This window comes from Lissotriton vulgaris, unplaced genomic scaffold, assembly GCF_964263255.1.
Source record: "Lissotriton vulgaris unplaced genomic scaffold, aLisVul1.2 SCAFFOLD_655, whole genome shotgun sequence".
In the NCBI taxonomy this organism is placed as follows: Eukaryota; Metazoa; Chordata; class Amphibia; order Caudata; family Salamandridae; genus Lissotriton; species Lissotriton vulgaris.
In genome coordinates, this window is record NW_028242302.1 from 722021 (window position 1) to 747776 (window position 25756).

The following is a 25756-nucleotide window of genomic DNA, read 5'->3' on the forward strand; positions in this document are numbered from 1 at the left end:
AGATGGCGGCCGATCACGTGAGCGTAAGTAAGTTCGCACGCGATTTCTCTCGCGAACTCGTGCGAACTTGTATTCGCAAGGCGCTCATCGCGCGAGATTACACATAGCGGGCGGAAACGGAAATACGTCACGCAAACAAAATGGCGGCGCCCGTAAACCTTGGGGTAACTCGCACGAGTTCGCGACTTACACGATCGATTTCGCACGACGCCGCGCCTCGCGAATAGTGCGAAATTACCGAAAAACGAGTTTTGCAAAAGGAAAAGCTATGAGCAGGTGCAAAAGAGGGTGACATGGGTGAGCCAGAGGGTGGCATGGGTGAACAAAGAGAGTGCCAGTGGTGACAGAGGGTGGCAGTGATGAAGAAAGGCTTGCAAACAGGCTGGGCACGTAGAAACAACAAGTTCGCAAAACTGGCGACCTGACAAGTAAGTTCGCAATTTGCGAAATTGCACAAAACCCTCGCGAACTTGCAGAAACCCGTGCGAACACCCAAAAAAAAATCCGCAAAATCCGCGAGGATTCGCGGATTTTGCGGATTATCGCAATCCGCAAATCCGCAAATCCGCAAATTCGCGGATTGCGAATCCGCAAAATCCGCCCATGCCTACTGTATTGCTCTCTAGCTGCTAAGTAAACTCGTTGGGGAGATATTTACAAGGAAATGGCAGAGCAAGGCGCTAAGCACAAAATGCTAACACCATGCTCTGCCATTCTAGAAATGCAGAGATGATCTGTATTTACAATATATGGCAGATTCCTGCGATCCCCCTAGCGCTGGTGCAAAATTAAGCTGCCTAGCACCAAGGCAGCACCCTTGCACCATTGTGAAATGGTGCTTGCATTGAGGTGTCCCTTCCTGCACATAAACCATCACAAATGGTGACGGTGCAGCACACATAGAAGTTGCCAATCGTAATTGTTTAAGTGATTGTTCATGTGTAGGAAGTGAAACATTCTCGTGCTTAAGCAATCATGCATGGTGCTTTACTGTTTCTACGTGTGCTACACAATGCACCTCTCAGAAACAGCAAAGACGAGGGAAAAAAAGCATTTTGCCTTGTTTTGCCTGTTTAAGACCAGGGTTTACGCCTCCCTTGTAAATAGGGGGCTGCGTCAAAATCAATGGGTGTTGGGGCAGAACGCCCACTGCAGAACCCATTGTCCATCCCTTTCACGCTAAGTATAGTGTGAAAGGGTGCCTTGTTTACAAGGCAGCGTTACGCCACGTTAACTGGCTTAGTGCCACCTTGTAAATAAGGCAAATCCCCTGTCGCCACAGGAATTTCATTAAAAGTGACGTTCCTGTGGCGAAAGGGGCTTGTAAACATTCCTCATTATATCTAGGACACCTTGGGGACAGGGGTGCTTGCCACCTCACACTGGCTGTTTACTTCCATGTACAGAGAAGCCGAGGTGCTGCATATAGTGAGTGGATTTACCACCCCTTCCCGGGTAGGCTAGCATTGCAAGGACACGCTAAGTCCCCAAAGTTGTCCCTTCTCTGGCATCGAGTGCTGGACTATGAAAATCTTCTGGAATGTTGGATGTTAAACAAATCTATCTTCAGGAAACATACACATGTTCATACTGAAGGATGCTCTTGGCCAGGAGGGGCTGGAAGTTTTTGATCTCCTCTCCCCCCTTCAAACAGATGGAGCAGCCTGAAGCCTGCATCACCCGCCTGCTTCCTGTGCTGGAGACACAACCATCCTGTCCAAGCCTGCTCAAACTGCACTGTTCAGGTCACTCATGGCCACCACTAGGAAGGTGTGAAGGGAGTAGGTAGAGGTTCTGCCACGGTAGCCGACTCGCTTCATCTTGAAACAGCTTTAATCCTTAACCCACCAGAAAGTGACCATCCACCCTGGTGGAGAGCCGCCACTGCTTTCCTGCCCTCCTCACCGCCAGGAGGTAGGACGTCCAGGGCCGTCTCCTGCTCCAATGGCTGTCTCCACGCACCACCTACTCCGGGTTCCAGGCACACTAATACAAAAATGTCACATCACTCAACATTTTTTTTTTATAGTGCTAACTTGACCAGAAGGTATCAAAGCGCTTTACATGAGCACCAGTTGCGTTACAGACGGACACATTACATTTTAAGAATGGGGACGTTAAGTGATCTGCCCAGAATCACAGGATGTGTGAGCCGACTCCATGCTCGAACAAGGTTCCTCAGCTTCAAAGTCCGACGTCCTAGCCGTTAACCCACAATCCTGTGATGCCTCCAAAACATTCCCTCGCTGGAAAACATCACTTAAATGCCGATAAAGGGTTATCCTATGTGCCAACTGTTTCATGAGACACGAGGACATGACTACAAGTGGCTTGTGAAATTGTGATCCAGTTACAAGTGGTTCAGTGTTTATTGCACCTAGTAATTATGAGGTGCATACGGCTAGAACTTTTTGTTCGATTTCAGCAGGGCGAAGGTGCTGCTACTTAACAAGGGAAAATGCCAAGTATTTATGGGACAGGCAGATTTTAGTGCTCTAAACACCAAAATCCAGTGTGCTAAGCCCTAAAAACCAGTGTGCTAAGCACCAAAATATGGTCTGCTAAGCACCAAATTCCAGTCTGCTTAACATCAAAATACGCCTGCTAAGCACCAAAATCCAGTCTGCTTAACATCAAAATGCAGTCTGCTAAGCACCAAAATACAGTCTGCTAAACAACAAAATCCAGTGTACTAAACACCAAATCCAGTGTGCTAAACACCAAAATCCAGTCTGCTAAGCACCGAAATCCAGTCTGCGAAGCACCAAAATCCAGTGTGCTAAACACCAACATCCAGTCTTCTAAGCACCAAAATACAGTCTGCTAAACACCAAAATCCAGTGTGCTAAACACCAAAATCCAGTCTGCTAAGCACCAAAATCCAGTGTGCTAAACACCAAAATCCAGTCTGCTAAGCACCAAAATCCAGTCTGCTAAGCACCAAAATCCAGTGTGCTAAGCACCAAAATCCAGTCTGCTAAGCACCAAAATCCAGTGTGCTGAACACCAAAATCCAGTGTGCTGAACACCAAAATCCAGTCTGCTAAGCACCAAAATCCAGTGTGCTAAACACCAAAATCCAGTCTGCTAAGCACCAAGAACCAGTGTGCTAAGCACCAAAATCCAGTGTGCTAAGCACCAAAATCCAGTGTGCTAAGCACCAAAATCCAGTGTGCTAAACACCAAAATCCAGTCTGCTAAGCACCAAAATACAGTCTGCTAAGCACCAAAATACAGTCTGCTAAGCACCAAAATACAGTCTGCTAAGCACCAAAATCCAGTGTGCTAAGCACCAAAATCCAGTCTGCTAAGCACCAAAATCCAGTGTGCTGAACACCAAAATCCAGTGTGCTGAACACCAAAATCCAGTCTGCTAAGCACCAAAATCCAGTGTGCTAAACACCAAAATCCAGTCTGCTAAGCACCAAGAACCAGTGTGCTAAGCACCAAAATCCAGTGTGTTAAGCACCAAAATCCAGTGTGCTAAGCACCAAAATCCAGTGTGCTAAACACCAAAATCCAGTCTGCTAAGCACCAAAATACAGTCTGCTAAGCACCAAAATACAGTCTGCTAAACACCAAAATCCAGTGTGGTAAATACCAAAATCCAGTGTGCTAAACACCAAAATCCAGTCTGCTAAGCAACAAAATACAGTCTGCTAAACATCAAAATCCAGTGTGCTAAACACCAAAATCCAGTGTGCTAAGCACTAAAATCCAGTCTGCTAAACACCAAAATCCAGTGTGCTAAACACCAAAATCCAGTGTGCTAAGCACCAAAATCCAGCTTGCTAAGCACCAAAATCCAGTCTGCTAAGCACCAAAATACAGTCTCTTGTCCAAACGCCGCCTAATCCACGAGGACCCTGCCTGTCTGGTGAAAGGGAGCCAGTTGCTGCTGTACTTGCTGAAGCTCGTTGAAGCCCACGCCTCGCCGGACCCGCTTCGCGGGTCCCGCAGCGCGGCTCCGAGCTATCATCCGACTCTGACTAGGGGGCCAATCTCAGACTGGCAGGGCTGCGAGCAATCGCGGGGACTCCGAGGACCAGGAGTCCCTGCGCGCCCTAGGACCAGCTGGGCTGCTCTCCCTGCCGGCCCCGCCCACCCTCTCCCAGCTGAAAAGCCTGCCTTACCTGCCACACAGCGGATCTCTTGTCCAAACGCCGCCTAATCCACGAGGACCCTGCCTGTCTGGTGAAAGGGAGCCAGTTGCTGCTGTACTTGCTGAAGCTCGTTGAAGCCCACGCCTCGCCGGACCCGCTTCGCGGGTCCCGCAGCGCGGCTCCGAGCTATCATCCGACTCTGACTAGGGGGCCAATCTCAGACCGGCAGGGCTGCGAGCAATCGCGGGGACTCCGAGGACCAGGAGTCCCTGCGCGCCCTAGGACCAGCTGGGCTGCTCTCCCTGCCGGCCCCGCCCACCCGCTCCCAGCTGAAAAGCCTGCCTTACCTGCCACACAGCAGGTCTCTTGTCCAAACGCCGCCTAATCCACGAGGACCCTGCCTGTCTGGTGAAAGGGAGCCAGTTGCTGCTGTACTTGCTGAAGCTCGTTGAAGCCCACGCCTCGCCGGACCCGCTTCGCGGGTCCCGCAGCGCGGCTGAGGTAATATAAATTTTATGGTCAAGTTATGTTCCCTAGCGAGTACCCCACCGACTCCATGTACGAGATTAAAGTGCATGTAACTTCCCTCCTGTGCCAGCTATGAAGACGCAGCTACATTTGCGTCCACCGTTAACATGTCTTCTTTCAGACCCACCATGAATGGGTTCAATAGTCCGTTCCTAAGTATGCCTTGCCAACGTCTTTTTGAGGTGTACCCTACACGTTTTTCAGCTCTGCCCAAGTAGGCCTGAATTTCTGCCATCCAGACCTCTCTGTTCTCTGACTCCGAGGGCAAGCAGCCCAGGCTGCCCCCCGTACCCGTGAACTCTGACTTACTTCTAGCGCGGCCCTCCGTGCTCAGCTCAGCCTGCTGCCTGCCAAGATTGACTATAACCTTCGAGTTATCTGTTTCCCTCCCCGAAAATACATTCCTGCCTGCTAGCTTCAGTAAACATCCTTCCTCAGCTGCAGAGCCAAAGGGCCGACCTGTCTGTATGCAGTTAATTCAAGTAATTCATAGCCCCGTTGCCATGCTTCCATGGAAGGTTCAGGCCCCCACGCTCCTCACGCAGACACCCAGGCGCTTAAACACGCACTCACAGCTAGTATAGAATAGCTTCTGCTCTAGAGACCTTTCCGCCCAGATAGTCTAGTTCCTAAACATCAGATATCAGATATGATAGAGGTACAAGTTGATCTGACATGCCAGACTTCTGTCTCTTTCCGTTAGTGTAAATGTCAAGTCCCCATGCACCCTCCAGTCCCACGTGCATCACACGTCATGCAGCTGCGCACGCATCCAAGTTTCAGATTTCTGCTGACATTGCAACATCTCTAGTTTAGTGCCACCCCTTTGTGACACCTATCAGTGACGTTTCCAGAACACACCTCCAGTTACGCCTAAGTTTACGCCTCTTGATTACACATATGTACCACGTGTATACTGTTATCTTGTCTTCTCTCAGCTGTTACGCCTTCTATACTGTTTCTAATGCTGTACAATAAGTATATAAGCTATGTACTGTAATTAAAATGTAGCGCGCTCATCTATCCCTTCTGACACCCTGTGTGGTGGTCAGAACATGATATTCTGATTCAGACCATTCCTTTTTAAGGAATAAAACCCCTTAGAACTCTAACACCACGGACTCTGTTTTTTTCATCCGAACTGAGTTATTATTGATTAAGTACTTACCTGCATAGAAATTAAGAGAGTAAATTATTTATTTACGTCATTTTGGCGCCCGAATAGGGACCCCTCCCCCACCTTGCGCGCCGGTTGGTGCATTGCACACTCTGTCCCCTGCCATCAGTTAGATGGAACCTACGCGTACCGGCAGGATTTCCTGTATCTCCCTCTGACCCACGGAGGTGACGAAGATTGCGATCAGTACCCAGACGAGGCGGTAAGGAGTGCGGAGGATCCCGACCAGAGCCTAGCCGAAAGAAGCAAGGTCCGAGGTGTCAAGAGGCCCACCAGGTTTCCCAGTTTTCCGAAGTTTTCCGAAGTTTTCCGAAGTATCGAGTCGAGCCGAGTCCAGTCCAGTCGAGTTTTCCGAGGCCTTCTGTTTCCGTGCTTCCCGGTGAGTACCATTGCTGGGACGTATCTGTACGGGTTTGGGTACACAAGTCCGGTCTGCACTGTTTTTAGGCAGTGTATCTGTACTGTTTAGCAGTATATCTAGTATTCCGAATTTCTGAATTTCTGCACTGCTACGTCAGTGTATCTGTACTGTTGAGCAGTACATCCAGTATAGGGGGTAGTCATTTATGTTTCAAATGTCCTTTTTGTGATCAATGTCGTTGTATGAGAGACTGTTTTAATGTGTATTATTGTGTTCTCGTGAAACTAGTTGTGTCTAGAACTAAGCAGTTAAGAATCAGACGTTCAGTACTAAGCAAAGGAAAATGCCGTTCCTCAGTAAGTTAAAGCAAATAAGAACCAGAAAAGGGGTACTGGAGGAAGAAATTCCGATTCCCCCTAGGGACACTCCAGGTCACTTTATGTATAATAAGCACGGCTTAGATGCCATTCTGTATCTAGAATTATGGACCGATTACACCAAGCATCTAGACGAGAGGCACAGATGGCCAGTAAATGGAACATGGGATGCCGAGTGCATCATGAAGGTAGAGGAGGCACTATGGAAAAAGAAAGCCAGACAGTCTCAGAAAGACGCCATAGAGTTCTGGCGTAAAGAATCACACAAGCGTACTGAAAAGGAACTCCGTAGAGAAGACAGACTTAGAGAATCAGATAAAGCTCAAGAAAACGAGTTAGTTACTGAAGGAATCCGAGTAAAATCAGAACAAATAGATCGTATCCGACATGGCCAAGTAAACGGCATGTATCTTATGGCCGAGGGTACACCTGACGCCATTTCAGAAATACCGAAAAATCTGCCGCCGCCATTAGTTCCAACTAAAGTAATGCATAAGACTACTAAAGATATATTCCTAAATTCCTATCTTGAAGATGTAGCACCAGCTTACACCAATCTGCCTGTTCGTGCCCTGCCTACTGACAGGGCCGGGGGTGGTACTCCTCCCCCAGATCACGTTCCGCCGATATCACAAAAGACTAGTCCTGTTCCGCCAGCCCCGCCACTTCCCGCACCTAAAACTGATTTACCGAAACCCCTTCAATCAGATCCTACTAAAAGACAAGTTCAGATACTGACTACACACAGAGATAATGCCCAAGCTTCCGCTTCAGGAGGTGCGACTGCGGGTCCTCAGACCCCGCCACCGACTCACAGATTCAATCTCAGAGGTATGCAGAGTCCTCTTACGTATAGATCCCCCCACTCCTCTAATTCATCCCGCCTTGACGCATTAAAAGAAAACATGTCAGTTTGTAGATATGATCCAGTACCTGGAAAGGACGATTTAATGATCTTGGCATCATTACGGTTAAGATCTGCTACTGATAGCTTGTTATGTTATGCAGGAATGAAGGAGCGTCTAGATAGAATATATGAGTTTGTTCAGACAGGGAAGGACCCTGACAGTATTAAGGATGCCATGGAGAAACAGAAAGTTAGCATGCAAGCACTGATACTACGATTTTTCATAAATTGTCTAATAAGAGAACGAGACAGGCCCGGAACAGATCAGAGTGAATTAGATGCCTTGAACAAGTGGGGCCAAAATATAGCTGATGGAAAACATGACAGACAGAATTGCATAGACTCTATGTACAAGAAAATCAGAAAAACAGTGATAGCAGTACACCAGAAAGACAAAGAAAAAGCTTCCTCCGAGGAGGAAGAAGAATCTGAAGAACCAGAACAGACTACAGGCACTATAGCATATGTAGGTAAGGGAACTTACCTTAGGAAAGGTATCCGTCCAGAAAGCAAGAGAGTTTTCCTCTCTGCTTTAACAAATCCGAATTCTGCCGAACACCAGTTTCAGGAAACTGATAAAAGACTTCCAGATCGAGTTGGGTACCATGTACTCAATTCTATGGATGAACAAGAACTAGCCCGATCCGCCATATTATGGGCCGAAAATCCAGACATGTATAACGATGATACCGTAGCACAGACATTCCTGAACCTCTCTCCAGACGAACAGAAATTAGCAGGTGTATACATGATTCAGCACCTCCTCCTCAAGTATAGAAATCAGCATTCCGACCCAGGTCCCTTACACGAAACATTAGAAGCCCTACTTATGGATAGATGGAGAGGTTTAAGCACCAAATTAATTCAGATAATTCTAGAACAACGCCATAGATACGAAACTGTTATAAAGTCTGAATATGTTCCTGCCCCACCTCTAGAAAGGAAAACGTACCACATGCAATGCGGGGGTGGCATCGAAAGACAGAACCCCTTACGGGAAGTACACCCTGTTATGGGTGAGGATAAAGTTCTGAAACGCGTGTATGTACACACGCCTCTGACTAAGTTAGAATTGTTAGAAATGAAGAAACTAGTTCCGTGTCACGATAAAGACCCTGCAGGTTTTCACAGAGAGCTTAAAGACATGTTACTGATGGGGGATTACACGTATGATGATATTATGAAAATGTTAAAAGTACTGTTGCCCACGGGTATATTCGAGAAATTAAAGGAAAAAGAATGGGAGGTGGGAGACACCAAGATTGCATGGGCAGAAATAGAGGACGAAGAAAAGAAACGGGTCCCAGGGTTAGGCCTTGGGGACAAAACTAAAGCATTACCAGGTTTGATAGTACAAGTCCTGCCCAGATTATTGACAACTAGAAAGGAGGATTGGGACGCCATCTCGTCCTGTAAACAGAAACATGATGAAGATACTAGTGACTTCTATTCAAGATTCGAGAAATGTTTCATTATTAATAGTGGCCTCAAACCAAGTAGCGAGTCATATCCGCATCTTTTTGTATCAAAGTTAGTAGAGAATTCCCTACCGTTAGTTAAAAATCGAGTGTACAAGGTTGAGAGTACATGGCAAGCAAATACGCCATCCCAGATGTTACAAATGTTACAATATCATCAGAACAGAATCAGAGAAGAACAAGATCAGGAACAGAAACGCATGAAAGACACGAAAATGAAAATGTTAGTAGCCCAGACGGTCCCATCCGACGGGCACAGAAAGGGTGGGACCCAAACAAGTCACACTGCAGCTCCCGTTAAAGGGACATGCAATTACTGCAAACAGCCAGGTCATTATGTACATGAGTGCCCAGTTCTGAAACATAACATAGCAACAGGTAAAACTAAAGAAAGACCGCATCCACCTAGACAAGACCATAACCAGCATCAGTCTTCGCAGAGCGAACAGCACATACAGAATACACAGCCTATGCATGCATCAGCACAGACACCACAGACAGTAGCGGTACCACAGCCACAGCCCATTGCCGCAACTCAGCAAGTTTCACAGCAAATGTACCAGTATGCCCAGTCCGCTTACCCCGATTATCCCCGATATACATGAAACAGCCTAGAGAGGGAAGGTGACTTGCCTCTTATTGAGATTCCTGTAGATCAAGAAGGTCCTTATGTACACAGTCAAGTATTAGGAAAAGACAGAAAATTCTTAATTGACACAGGGGCAAGTCGCACTACAATCAGCCATGATGAAGTTCCAGGGGCACCCCTCTCAGGCTCACAGAATGTTTCCCTTGGTTTTTCAGGACAGCCTATTGTAAATGAGGTATCGCAACCAGTTCCCCTAGCTGTAGGTCCATTATCACGTGTTACAGACCTGTTACTTACGAAATCATGTCCAGAAAATCTGTTAGGAATTAAAACATTAAAGGCTCTAGGAGCTATAATATGCTGTTCCCCAGAGGGAGTTAGACTCTTTTTGCGGGATTTCAAGGGTCACTATGTCCTGAGAGAATTCGATGTCAGATTGAAAAATGTACCAGATTACTTATGGGCAAAAGGCCCAACTGATGTAGGTTGTATGCACATTACACCATACCGTGTGACCCTCAAAGCAGGTGTAGTTTTACCCCGAATCAGACAATACAAGTTACCACCCGATGCTGTAGTGGCTTTACTGAAAATCATTGAAGAGCTCATAGCCCAAGGAGTGGTCGTAGAAACCGACTCCAATATCTGTAATTCACCCATCATTCCGATTCTTAAACGTACAGATCCCAATGCACCGCCAGTATATCGGCTGGTGATTGATCTTCGAGAATTGAATAAATGCATTATTCCACAGTATCCTGTGGTCCCCGATATCTCAGCCTTATTGACTGCTATTGATTCCGAAGCGACGTTCTTTACTGTAATTGACCTCAAGAACGCCTTCTTTAGTGTACCTATTGACCCAGAGAGCCAATATTTATTCGGATTCAGTTTAAATGGACGAAGTTTCAAATTTTCACGCGCACCTCAAGGATTCACAGAAAGCCCCAGCATCTATAGTCAAGCACTGAAAAGACAGCTCGATTGTATCACAATGCCAGTTAACACAGCTTTACTGCAATACGTCGATGATCTGCTGATCACCGCACGAAGTGAGCCCGAATGTGAACAAGCATCCCTGACAGTTTTACATTTCCTGGCCGACAAGGGGCATAAGGTGTCCCCTTCGAAGCTACAATTCTGTGTTCAGCAAGTTGTGTACTTGGGTCACTTGCTGTCCAAAGTGGGGAGACAGCTCACCCCCGATCGCATTCAGTTAATTGTAAATATGCCGCAACCCCAGACACAAAAGGAAGTGCGGGCCTTCATAGGCCTCACCTCGTACTGCAGACAATGGATTCCTCAGTATGCATTTCTAGCCAAGCCACTCATTCAGTTAACAACGCAGGAGGCAGCAACTTCGACTGCCCTCCCTTGGACTCAAGAACATACACAGGCTTTTGAAGAATTAAAGAAAGCTTTATGCCAAGCACCAGTTTTAGCGACACCATGTTACAGCAAACCGTTTACACTTTTCGTTACAGAACGTGATGGTACAGCATTGTCTGTCCTCACTCAAGATCAAGCAGGTTCACATAAACCTTGCGCTTATTTTTCTAGTACATTGGATTCAGTAGCTCAGGCACTCCCTGCGTGCTTGAAGTCAGTAGCAGCAACAGCACTAGCAATCAGACAAAGCGACTCAATTGTTTTAGGACATCAATTAACAGTACAAGTACCACACTCTGTAGAGGTTTTGTTAAACAGAACCCAGACTCAACACTTGACTATAGCACGACTGACAGGTTATGAATTAACGCTATTTCAGCCACACATAGAAATCAGACGCTGCAGTATCCTGAACCCCGCAACACTGTTACCAACAGTTATGACAGATCCAGCCCCGCATAACTGTATAGAGATCATTAATGCAGTAACAAAACCCCGACGAGACTTAACAGATGTCCCACTGACAAATCCAGACCTGACACTTTATGTGGACGGTTCATGCATGAGAACAAGTACAGGAGAATTAGTGGCCGCGTATGCCGTGACCACTGAAACTGAAGTTAAAGAAACACATCGTATTGACACACTGTCTGCTCAAGCAGCAGAGCTTATCGCTCTAACCCGAGCTTGTATTCTAGCCAAGAACAGAAATGTTAACATATACACAGATTCCCGTTATGCATTCGGAGTTGTACATGACTTCGGAGTCCTCTGGCAAGAGCGAGGTTTCTTGACCTCCCATGGTGCCAAGATTCAGCATGGTCCCCTCATTCAAGCACTGTTAGAAGCAATACATTTGCCCTCGGGCATATCAGTCATGAAGTGTAAAGCTCATACTAAGGTTACCGATTCTGTTTCCCAGGGTAACGACCTGGCAGACCAGACAGCAAAACATACAGCATTGACTCACACCCAGACTACCGATGTGACAAAGACACTAGTACCGACAAAGTGTATGGCAGTTAGAGATCCCGCCCTAGACGTAATTGATATCCAGACACACGCTACTGCAGATGAAATAAAGAAATGGACTGAACTAGGAGGGATCCAGACAGATCAAGGTTGGATGACGAAGGAAAAATCTAAATGGTTTCTTCCTGACTCAATGGTTCAAAGCATGATAAATACAGCACATAGTCCTGCACATCTCGGAGAGAAAGCCATGTTAGACAGTTTACAGAATCTCTGGAGTAACAAACACTTACGAGCAGCAGCAAAACAGAAAGTGCGTACTTGCATGATCTGTTGTCAGTTCAATCCAGGTAAAAGCGTCCCTGTAGAGCAAGGTGGATTTCATCCTCCCGATCACCCTTTTGAAGTCCTCCAGATGGATTATATCCAGATGAACCGCTGTCGAGGTTTTAAATATGTTCTCGTAGTTGTCTGTGCTCTGTCCCGCTGGACAGAAGCTTACCCAGTATCAGATTACACTGCTCCGACCACTGCCAAGCAGCTGGTTCGTGAATTCTTCCCACGGTACGGTTTGCCTCGTGTCGTGTATTCAGATAACGGACAGCCATTCTCGTCCGAGTTAATGAAACAGGTTTCCCTTTTGCTAGGATATCAGTGGAGATTCCATTGTGTCCGACACCCCGAAGCAGCTGGCCTTGTAGAGAGGCATAACCAGACACTAAAGATACGCCTTGCTAAAATATGTCAGGATAAAGGGGTCGACTGGATAGTCGCCCTGCCCGTGGCACTATTCTACATGAGAATGGTCGCCCATTCGAGATCAGGGCTATCCCCGTACGAGGTGGTTTTTGGTAGACCACCGAATATGTGGGGGACGCCCAGTCCGAGAAAAATAACTGATGTTGATAGTAATATGTTGACAGATTACCTTGCCTCCTTGATGTCTGCACTCCAATCATGTCGTTCACAGGTCGCAGCAGCCTTCCCTGACAACACTGATGTGAAGCCTCATGATGTCCGCCCTGGTGATATAGTGCTTGTCCGAAATTTCGATAGGAAAAGTCCGCTGGAGCCCCGTTGGAAGTCTCCGAAGACCGTTCTGCTCACCACCAGGACCGCCGTGAAACTGGAAGGACGAAAGGGGTGGGTCCACTCGAGTCATATAAAACTTTGTAATGAACTGAAAAACGAATTGAAACAGGACTCTGACTCGCCCACCACCACCAAAGACTGTGTTAAAGCGAAAGACTTTGCAGTTACCGTGAGGTAATATAAATTTTATGGTCAAGTTATGTTCCCTAGCGAGTACCCCACCGACTCCATGTACGAGATTAAAGTGCATGTAACTTCTCTCCTGTGTCAGCTATGAAGACGCAGATACATTTGCGTCCACCGTTAACATGTCTTCTTTCAGACCCACCATGAATGGGTTCAATGGTCCGTTCCTAAGTATGCCTTGCCAACGTCTTTTTAAGGTGCATCCTACACGTTTTTCAGTTCTGCCCAAGTAGGCCTGAATTTCTGCCATCCAGACCTCTCTGTTCTCTGACTCCGAGAAGCAAGCAGCCCAGGCTGCCCCCCGTACCCGTGAACTCTGACTTACTTCTAGCGCGGCCCTCCGTGCTCAGTTCAGCCTGCTGCCTGCCAAGATTGACTATAACCTTCGAGTTATCTGTTTCCCTCCCCGAAGATACATTCCAGCCTGCTAGCTTCAGTAAACATCCTTCCTCAGCTGCAGAGCCAAAGGGCCGACCTGTCTTTATGCAGTTAATTCAAGTAATTCATAGCCTCCGTTGCCATGCTTCCATGGAAGGTTCAGGCCCCCACGCTCCTCTTGCAGACACCCAGGCACTTATACACGCACTCACAGCTAGTATAGAATAGCTTCTGCTCTAGAGACCTTTCCGCCCAGATAGCTTAGTTCCTAAACATCAAGATATCAGATATGATAGAAGCACAAGTTGATCTGACATGCCAGACTTCTGTCTCTTTCCGTCAGTGTAAATGTCAAGTCCCCATGCACCCTCCAGTCCCACGTGCATCACACGTCATGCAGCTGCGCACGCATCCAAGCTTCCGATTTCTGCTGACATTGCAACATCTCTATTTTAGTGCCACCCCTTTGTGACACCTATCAGTGACGTTTCTAGAACACACCTCCAGTTACGCCTAAGTTACGCCTCTTGATTACACATATGTATCACGTGCATACTGTTATCTTGTCTTCTCTCAGCTGTTACGCCTCTTGCACTGTTTCTAATGCTGTACAATAAGTATATAAGCTATGTATTGTAAATAAAATGGGCGCGCTCATCTATCCCTTCTGACACCCTGTGTGGTGTTCAGAACATGATATTCTGATTCAGACCATTCCTTTTTAAGGAATAAAACCCCTTTGAACTCTAACACCACGGACTCTGTTTCTTTCAACCGAACTGAGTTATTATTGATTAAGTACTTACCTGCATAGAAATTAAGAGAGTAAATTAAATTATTTACATCATTTTGGCGCCCGAATAGGGACCCCTCCCCCACCTTACGCGCCGGTTGGTGCAATTGCACACTCTGTCCCCTGCCATCAGCTTGACGGAACCTACGCGTACCGGCAGGATTTCCTGTATCTCCCTCTGGCCCACGGAGGTGACGAAGATTGCGATCAGTACCCAGACGAGGCGGTAAGGAGTGCGGAGGATCCCGACCAGAGCCTAGCCGAAAGAAGCAAGGTCCGAGGTGTCAAGAGGCCCACCAGGTTTCCCAGTTTTCCGAAGTTTTCCGAAGTCTTTCCGAAGTTCCGAGTCGAGCCGAGTCCAGTCCAGTCGAGTTTTCCGAGGCCTTCTGTTTCCGTGCTTCCCGGTGAGTACCATTGCTGGGACGTATCTGTACGGGTTTGGGTACGCAAATCCGGTCTGCGCTGTTTTTAGGCAGTGTATCTGTACTGTTTAGCAGTATATCTAGTATTCTGAATTCTTGCACTGTTACACCAGTGTATCTGTACTGTTGAGCAGTACATCTAGTATAGGGGGTAGTTATTCCATGTTTCAAATGTCTTTTTATGTGATCAATGTCGTTGTATGAGAGACTGTTTTAAATGTGTATTATTGTGTTCTCGTTAAACTAGTTGTGTCTAGAACTACGCAGTTAAGAATCAGACGTTCAGTATTAAGTAAAGCAAAATGCCGTTCCTCAGTAAGTTAAAGCAAATAAGAACCAGAAAAGGGGTACTTGAGGAAGAAATTCCGATTCCCCCTAGGGACACTCCAGGTCATTTTATGTATAATAAACATGGCTTAGATGCCATCCTGTATCTAGAATTATGGACCGATTACACCAAGCATCTAGACGAGAGACATAGATGGCCAGTAAATGGAACATGGGATGCCGAGTGCATCATGAAGGTAGAAGAAGCATTATGGAAAAAGAAAGCCAGACAATCTCAGAAAGACGCCATAGAATTTTGGCGTAAGGAATCACACAAGCGTACTGAAAAAGAACTCCGTAGAGAAGACAGACTTAGAGAATCAGATAAAGCTCAAGAAAACGAGTTAGTTACTGAAGGAATCCGAGTAAAATCAGAACAAATAGATCGTATCCGACATGGCCAAGTAAACGGCATGTATCTTATGGCCGAGGGTACACCTGACGCCATTTCAGAAATACCGAAAAATCTGCCGCCGCCATTAGTTCCAACTAAAGTAATGCACAAGACTACTAAAGATATATTCCTAAATTCCTATCTTGAAGATGTAGCTCCAGCTTACACCAATCTGCCTGTTCGTGCCCTGCCTACTGACAGGGCCGGGGGTGGTACCCCGCCCCCAGATCACGTTCCGCCGATACCGCAAAAGACCAGCCCTGTTCCGCCAGCTCCGCCACTTCCCGCACCTAAAACTGACTTACCGAAACCACTTCAATCAGATCCTACCAAAAGACAAATTCAGATACCGACTACACACAGAGATAATGCCCAAGCTTCCGCTTCAGGAGGTGCGACCGCGGGTCCTCAGACCCCGCCATCGACTCACAGATTCAATCTCAGAGGTATGCAGAGTCCTCTTACGTATAGATCCCCCCATTCCTCTAATTCGTCCCGCCTTGACGCATTAAAAGAAAACATATCAGTTTGTAGATATGATCCAGAACCCGGAAAGGACGATTTAATGATATTGGCATCACTACGGTTAAGATCTGCTACTGATAGCTTGTTATGTTATGTAGGAATGAAGGAGCGCCTAGATAGAATATACGAGTTCGTTCAGACAGGAAAGGACCCCGACAGTATTAAGGATGCCATGGAGAAACAGAAAGTTAGCATGCAAGCACTGATACTACGATTTTTCATAAATTGTCTAATAAGAGAACGAGACAGGCCCGGAACAGATCAGAGTGAATTAGATGCATTGAACAAGTGGGGTCAAAATATAGCTGAGGGAAAGCATGACAGACAGAATTGCATAGACTCTATGTACAAGAAAATTAGGAAAGCAGTGATAGCAGCACATCAGAAAGAAAAAGAACAAGCTTCCTCCGAGGAGGAAGAAGAACCTGAAGAACCAGAACAGACTACAAGCACTATAGCATATGTAGGTAAGGGAACTTACCTTAGGAAGGGCATCCGTCCAGAAAGTAAGAGAGTTTTCCTCTCTGCCTTAACGAACCCGAATTCGTCTGAACACCAGTTTCAGGAAACTGATAAAAGACTCCGAGACCGAATGGGGTACCATGTACTCAATTCTATGGATGAACAAGAACTAGCACGGTCCGCCATATTATGGGCCGAAAACCCAGACATGTATAACGATGATACTGTGGCACAGACATTCCTGAACCTCTCTCCAGACGAGCAAAAATTAGCAGGTGTATACATGATTCAGCACCTCCTCCTCAAGTATAGAAATAAGCATTCTGATCCAGGTCCCTTACACGAAACATTAGAAGCCCTACTCATGGATAGATGGAGAGGTTTAAGCACCAAATTAATTCAGATAATTCTAGAACAACGCCATAGATACGAAACTATTATAAAGTCTGAATATGTTCCTGCCCCACCTCCAGAAAGGAAAATGTACCATATGCAATGCGGGGGTGGCATCGAAAGACAGAACCCCTTACGGGAAGTACACCCAGTTATGGGTGAGGATAAAGTATTGAAACGCGTGTATGTACACACGCCTCTGACTAAGTTAGAATTGTTAGAAATGAAGAAACTAGTTCCGTGTCACGATAAAGACCCTGCAGGTTTTCATAGAGAACTTAAAGACATGTTACTGATGGGGGATTACACGTATGATGATATTATGAAAATGTTAAAAGTACTGTTGCCTACGGGTATATTCGAGAAATTAAAGGAAAAAGAATGGGAGGTGGGGGACACAAAGATTGCCTGGGCAGAAATAGAGGAGGAAGAAAAGAAACGGGTCCCAGGGTTAGGCCTTGGGGACAGAACTAAAGCATTACCAGGTTTGATAATACAGGTCCTGCCCAGATTATTGACAACCAGAAAGGAAGATTGGGACGCCATATCGTCCTGTAAACAGAAACATGATGAAGATACTAGTGACTTCTATTCCAGATTCGAGAAATGTTTTATTATTAATAGTGGCCTCCAGCCAAGTAGCGAGTCGTACCCGCACCTTTTTGTAACAAAGTTAGTCGAGAATTCCTTACCGTTAGTTAAAAATAGAGTGTATAAGGTCGAGAGTACATGGCAAGCAAATACGCCATCACAGATGTTACAAATGTTACAATATCATCAGAACAGAATCAGAGAAGAACAAGATCAGGAACAGAAACGCATGAAAGACACGAAGATGAAAATGTTAGTAGCCCAGACGGTCCCATCCGACGGTCACAGAAAGGGTGCGACCCAGACAAGTCACACTGCAGCTCCCGTTAAAGGGACATGCAATTACTGTAAACAGCCAGGTCACTACGTACATGAATGCCCAGTTCTGAAACATAACATAGCAACAGGTAAAACTAAGGAAAGACCGCATCCACCTAGACAAGACCACAACCAGAATCAGTCTTCGCAGAACGAACAGCACATACAGAATACGCAGCCTATGCATGCATCAGCACAGTCAGTACAGACAGTAGCGGTACCACAGTCACAGCCCATTGCCTCAACTCGGCAAGTTTCACAGCAGATGTATCAGTATGCCCAGTCCGCTTACCCCGAATATTCCCGATATACATGAAACAGCCTAGAGAGGGAAGGTGACTTGCCTCTTATTGAGATTCCTGTAGATCAAGAAGGTCCTTATGTACACAGTCAAGTATTGGGAAAAGACAGAAAGTTTTTAATTGACACAGGGGCAAGTCGCACTACAATCAGCCATGATGAAGTTCCAGGGGCACCCCTCTCAGGCTCACAGAATGTGTCCCTTGGTTTTTCAGGACAGCCTATTGTAAATGAGGTATCGCAACCAGTTCCCCTAGCTGTAGGTCCATTATCACGTGTTACAGACCTGTTACTCACGAAATCATGCCCGGAAAATCTGTTAGGAATTAAAACATTAAAGGCTTTAGGAGCCATTATATGCTGTTCCCCGGAGGGAGTTAGACTTTTTCTGCGGGATTTCAAGGGACACTATGTCCTGAGAGAATTTGATGCTAGATTGAAAAATGTACCAGATTATTTGTGGGCAAAAGGCCCAACTGATGTAGGTTGTATGCACATTACACCATACCGTGTCACACTTAAAGCAGGTGTAGTTTTACCCAGAATCAGACAATACAAGTTACCGCCCGATGCTGTAGTGGCTTTACTGAGAATCATTGAAGAGCTCATTGCCCAAGGAGTGGTCGTAGAGACCGACTCCAACATCTGTAATTCACCCATCATTCCGATTCTTAAACGTACAGATCCCAATGCACCGCCAGTATATCGGCTGGTGATTGATCTTCGAGAATTGAATAAATGCATTGTACCACAGTATCCTGTGGTTCCAGATATCTCAGCCTTATTGACTGCTATTGATTCCGAAGCGACGTTCTTTACTGTAATCGATCTCAAGAACGCCTTCTTTAGTGTACCTATTGACCCAGAGAGCCAATATTTGTTCGGATTCAGTTTAAATGGACGAAGTTTCAAATTTTCACGCGCACCTCAAGGATTCACAGAAAGCCCCAGCATCTATAGTCAAGCACTGAAAAGACAGCTCGATTGTATCACAATGCCAGTTAACACAGCTTTACTACAATACGTCGATGATCTGCTGATCACCGCACGAAGTGAGCCCGAATGTGAACAAGCATCACTGACAGTTTTACATTTCCTGGCCGACAAGGGACATAAGGTGTCCCCTTCGAAGCTACAGTTCTGTGTTCAGCAAGTTGTGTACTTGGGTCACTTGCTGTCCAAAGTGGGGAGACAGCTCACTCCCGATCGCATTCAGTTAATTGTGAACATGCCGCAACCCAAGACACAAAAGGAAGTGCGGGCCTTCATAGGCCTCACCTCGTACTGCAGACAATGGATTCCTCAATATGCATTTCTAGCCAAGCCACTCATTCAGTTAACAACGCAGGAGGCAGCTACTTCAACTGCCCTCCCTTGGACTCAAGAACATACACAAGCTTTTGAAGAATTAAAGAAAGCCTTATGCCAAGCACCAGTTTTAGCGACACCATGTTACCGCAAACCGTTTACACTTTTCGTTACAGAACGTGATGGTACAGCGTTGTCTGTCCTCACTCAAGATCAAGCAGGTTCACATAAGCCTTGTGCTTATTTTTCTAGTACATTGGATTCAGTAGCTCAAGCACTCCCTGCGTGCTTAAAGTCAGTAGCAGCAACAGCACTAGCAATCAGACAAAGCGATTCAATTGTTTTAGGTCATCAGTTAACAGTACAAGTTCCACATTCTGTAGAGGTTTTGTTAAACAGAACCCAGACTCAACACTTGACTATAGCACGACTGACAGGTTATGAATTAACGCTATTCCAGCCACACATAGAAATCAGACGCTGCAGTATCTTGAATCCCGCAACACTGTTACCTACAAATATGACAGATCCAGCTCAGCATGATTGTATAGAAATCATTAATGCAGTAACAAAGCCGAGACGAGACTTAACAGATGTCCCACAGACAAATCCAGACCTGACACTTTATGTGGATGGTTCATGTATGAGAACAAGTACAGGAGAATTAGTGGCCGCATATGCCGTGACCACTGAAACTGAAGTTAAAGAAACCCATCGTATTGACACACTGTCTGCTCAAGCAGCAGAGCTCATCGCTCTGACCCGAGCTTGTATTCTAGCCAAGAACAGAAATGTTAACATATACACAGATTCCCGTTATGCATTCGGAGTTGTACACGACTTCGGAGTCCTTTGGCAAGAGCGAGGTTTCTTGACCTCCCATGGTGCCAAGATTCAGCATGGTCCCCTCATTCAAGCACTGTTAGAAGCAATACATTTGCCCTCGGGCATATCAGTCATGAAGTGTAAAGCACATACTAAGGTTACCGATTCTGTTTCCCAGGGTAACGACCTGGCAGACCAGACAGCAAAACATACAGCATTGACTCACACCCAGACTACCGATGTGACAAAGACAATAGTACCGACACAGTGTATGGCAGTTAGAGATCCCGCCCTAGATGTAATCGATATTCAGACACACGCTACTGCAGATGAAATAAAGAAATGGACTGAACTAGGAGGGATCCAGACAGATCAAGGTTGGATGACGAAGGAAAAATCTAAATGGTTTCTTCCTGACTCAATGGTTCAAAGCATGATAAATACAGCACATAGTCCTGCACATCTTGGAGAGAAAGCCATGTTAGACAGTTTACAGAATCTCTGGTATAACAAACACTTACGAGCAGCAGCAAAACAGAAAGTGCGTACTTGCATGATCTGTTGTCAGTTCAATCCAGGTAAAAGCGTCCCTGTAGAGCAAGGTGGATTTCATCCTCCCGATCACCCTTTTGAAGTCCTCCAGATGGATTATATCCAGATGGACCGCTGTAGAGGTTTTAAATATGTTCTCGTAGTTGTCTGTGCTCTGTCTCGCTGGACAGAAGCTTACCCAGTATCAGATTACACTGCTCCGACCACTGCCAAGCAGCTGGTTCGTGAATTCTTCCCACGGTACGGTTTGCCTCGTGTCGTGTATTCAGATAACGGACAGCCATTCTCGTCCGAGTTAATGAAACAGGTCTCCCTTTTGCTAGGATATCAGTGGAGGTTCCATTGTGTCCGACATCCCGAAGCAGCTGGCCTTGTCGAGAGGCATAACCAGACATTAAAGATACGCCTTGCTAAAATATGTCAGGATAAAGGGGTCGACTGGATAGTCGCCCTGCCCGTGGCACTATTCTACATGAGAATGGTCGCCCATTCAAGATCAGGGCTATCTCCGTACGAGGTGGTCTTTGGCAGACCACCGAATATGTGGGGGACGCCCAGTCCGAGAAAAATAACCGATGTTGATAGTAACATGTTGACAGATTACCTTGCCTCCTTGATGTCTGCACTCCAATCATGTCGTTCACAGGTTGCCGCAGCCTTCCCTGACAACACCGAAGTAAAGGCGCATGAGGTCCGTCCCGGGGACCTGGTGCTCGTCCGGAATTTCGACCGGAAAAGTCCGCTGGAGCCCCGTTGGAAGTCTCCGAAGACCGTTCTGCTCACCACCAGGACCGCCGTGAAACTGGAAGGACGTAAGGGGTGGGTCCACTCGAGTCATATAAAACTTTGTAATGAACTCAAGACCGACTTAAAACAGTACTCTGACTCGCCCACCCCCATCAAAGACTGTGTTAAAGCGAAAGACTTTGCCGTTACGGAACGGGAGAAAACTCCCCAAGAACTCTATCGTATGAAGCTCCGATCTAGCAAGTCAGACAGTTTAATTGTTTAAGTCCTCCCCTAGGTGAATCGGTTAAATAGTTTCTGACATGTATCCCCTAGATCGAGATAGAGAGAGAGAGAGAGAAGCAAAGAAACGTACATACTGTAAATCACTGCGTAGTCACTGTATAGTGACATTATTAATAATGTTTTTTCTAAGCGTTCTAGTTATTATTGCCAGTTTACTGCTTCCTATATACTGTCCTATCTTCAAGCATGAACAATCTGTTTACAATGTCTCTGCTGAACACTCTTTTAGTGAACTTCCTGCACATGAACTCTCTTACAGATTGGCGCTGCGCAATAACACATTCATTAGTATGTTGCACCATTCTCATCAGACAAATAACGCTACAAACTGCTGGATATGTGGCCGACTCCCTCCCTACCAGAATTACAAGGGAGCTCTGCCTCTCTTTCCGTACCCGTTCACTCACAATGGCTCATGCGGTGCATGGTTTAAAATAATTAATTCCTTAGATCCTGATATTGCAGTTTTCGATGGAAGCTGGGTTTGGGGAAACCTGAACTTAGTTCTGCTTCACGTCTGTCACCCTAACCAGGAGGGACTCCCCATTAGAATAGGAACTGATCTAGAAAATGAAGTATATGGATTAGGTAATTACACACTTAGCCTTATGATTCTTACTGTAGAATCCGAAACCGAACCAGTACTGCCCGTCATGTCTGTATTACCAGTCACAGGTGAATTATGTGTTAGCAAGAAAGGTTCAGTACACTTAGGTCATAGTAAATGCACTACTGTGGTCGAATTCAGTGATCATGGTAAATCGTCTTTTAAAGCCACCCGTCATTCTTATTTTGTTTGTGGTCATACCGCATACATACGTTTGCCTCCAGACTGGGATGGTACTTGTTATATTGCATTCCTACTACCACCTGTTTTCCTAGCTCCTCCAGATTATCACAGAAATACCAATCTAGTAAAAAGCAGACTCCGAAGAGATCTCCCGATTGTCGACTATACTGAAACGGCATGGGAGCAATATACAGATTTCAACAAAGGTTTCTTCCCCTACTTAGGTACTGTATCTAATAGTAAACTGATACGTAGATTAACCAGAACCCTTGAAGCAGTAGTGGATGAAACTGCCTCCGCTCTAGGTAACTTGACAGAGGAACAGTCTGCTATACGGACTGTTGTCCTTCAAAATCGTCTCGTGATTGACGTCATCTTGGCAGATAGAGGTGGAGCCTGTAAGGTCATCGGGTCAAGTTGCTGTGTTTTCATTCCACAAAACGCACCATCTGTATACAAAGCTATTACTCGTCTTCATAAAATTGCTAGTCTGATACATCAGGATCCAGGCACCTGGACTTGGTCCGGTTGGTTCTGGACAACGTTATCCGCTTGGGGATGGAAGATCCTATCCTTCCTAGGCATTGGTCTAGTCATAGTATTCAGTTGCTGCCTGTGCCTACAATGTGGGCCAGCGATATGTGGACTGTGTGCCACGTCATGTATTGAGCATTCCAGTTGTCTCCTGAACAGTCAAAGAAAGAAAGATGAACATATAATGTTACAAGAACAGACTGATCGATTCATGAGGATTGATATATCATGAAGGGTCCGTAGGGAACAAGGAGGGAATGAGGTAATATAAATTTTATGGTCAAGTTATGTTCCCTAGCGAGTACCCCACCGACTCCATGTACGAGATTAAAGTGCATGTAACTTCTCTCCTGTGTCAGCTATGAAGACGCAGATACATTTGCGTCCACCGTTAACATGTCTTCTTTCAGACCCACCATGAATGGGTTCAATGGTCCGTTCCTAAGTATGCCTTGCCAACGTCTTTTTAAGGTGCATCCTACACGTTTTTCAGTTCTGCCCAAGTAGGCCTGAATTTCTGCCATCCAGACCTCTCTGTTCTCTGACTCCGAGAAGCAAGCAGCCCAGGCTGCCCCCCGTACCCGTGAACTCTGACTTACTTCTAGCGCGGCCCTCCGTGCTCAGTTCAGCCTGCTGCCTGCCAAGATTGACTATAACCTTCGAGTTATCTGTTTCCCTCCCCGAAGATACATTCCAGCCTGCTAGCTTCAGTAAACATCCTTCCTCAGCTGCAGAGCCAAAGGGCCGACCTGTCTTTATGCAGTTAATTCAAGTAATTCATAGCCTCCGTTGCCATGCTTCCATGGAAGGTTCAGGCCCCCACGCTCCTCTTGCAGACACCCAGGCGCTTATACACGCACTCACAGCTAGTATAGAATAGCTTCTGCTCTAGAGACCTTTCCGCCCAGATAGCTTAGTTCCTAAACATCAAGATATCAGATATGATAGAAGCACAAGTTGATCTGACATGCCAGACTTCTGTCTCTTTCCGTCAGTGTAAATGTCAAGTCCCCATGCACCCTCCAGTCCCACGTGCATCACACGTCATGCAGCTGCGCACGCATCCAAGCTTCCGATTTCTGCTGACATTGCAACATCTCTATTTTAGTGCCACCCCTTTGTGACACCTATCAGTGACGTTTCTAGAACACACCTCCAGTTACGCCTAAGTTACGCCTCTTGATTACACATATGTATCACGTGCATACTGTTATCTTGTCTTCTCTCAGCTGTTACGCCTCTTGCACTGTTTCTAATGCTGTACAATAAGTATATAAGCTATGTATTGTAAATAAAATGGGCGCGCTCATCTATCCCTTCTGACACCCTGTGTGGTGTTCAGAACATGATATTCTGATTCAGACCATTCCTTTTTAAGGAATAAAACCCCTTTGAACTCTAACACCACGGACTCTGTTTCTTTCAACCGAACTGAGTTATTATTGATTAAGTACTTACCTGTATAGAAATTAAGAGAGTAAATTAAATTATTTACATCAACCGAACGGGAGAAAACTCCCCAAGAAATATACCGTATGAAGCTCCGATCTAGCAAGTCAGACAGTTTAATTGTTTAAGTCCTCCCCTAGGTGAATCGGTTAAATAGTTTTCTGACATGTATCCCCTAGATCGAGATAGAGAGAGAGAGAGAGAAGCAAAGAAACGTACATACTGTAAATCACTGCGTAGTCACTGTATAGTGACATTGTTAATAATGTTTTTTCTAAGTGTTCTAGTTATTATTGCCAGTTTACTGCTTCCTATATATTGTCCTATTTTCAAGCATGAACAATCTGTTTACAATGTCTCTGCTGAACACTCTTTTAGTGAGTTGCCGCATCATGAACTCTCCTACAGATTGGCGCTGCGCAATAACACATTCATTAGTATGTTGCATCATTCCCATCAGACTAATAACGCTACAAACTGCTGGATATGTGGCCGACTCCCTCCCTACCAGAATTACAAGGGAGCTCTGCCCCTCTTTCCATACCCGTTCACTCACAATGGCTCATGTGGCGCATGGTTTAAAATAATTAATTCCTTAGATCCTGATATTGCTGTTTTCGATGGGAGCTGGGTTTGGGGAAACCTGAATTTAGTTCTGCTCAACGTCTGTCATCCTGACCAGGAGGGACTCCCCATTAGAATAGGAACTGATCTAGAAAATGAAGTATATGGATTAGGTAATTACACAATTAGCCTTATGATCCTTACTGTAGAATCCGAAGCCGAACCAGTACTGCCCGCTATGTCCGTATTACCAGTCACCGGTGAATTATGTGTTAGCAAGAAAGGTTCAGTACACTTAGGTCATAGTAAATGCACTACTGTGGTCGAATTCAGTGATCATGGTAAATCGTCTTTTAAAGCCATCCGTCATTCTTATTTTGTTTGTGGTCACACCGCATACATACGTTTGCCTCCAGACTGGGATGGTACCTGTTACATTGCATTCCTACTGCCACCTGTTTTCTTAGCTCCTCCAGATTATCACAGAAATACCAATCTAGTAAAGAGCAGACTCCGAAGAGATCTCCCGATTGTCGACTATACTGAAACGGCATGGGAGCAATACACAGATTTCAATAAAGGTTTCTTCCCTTACTTAGGTACTGTTACTAATAGTAAACTGATACGTAGATTAACCAGA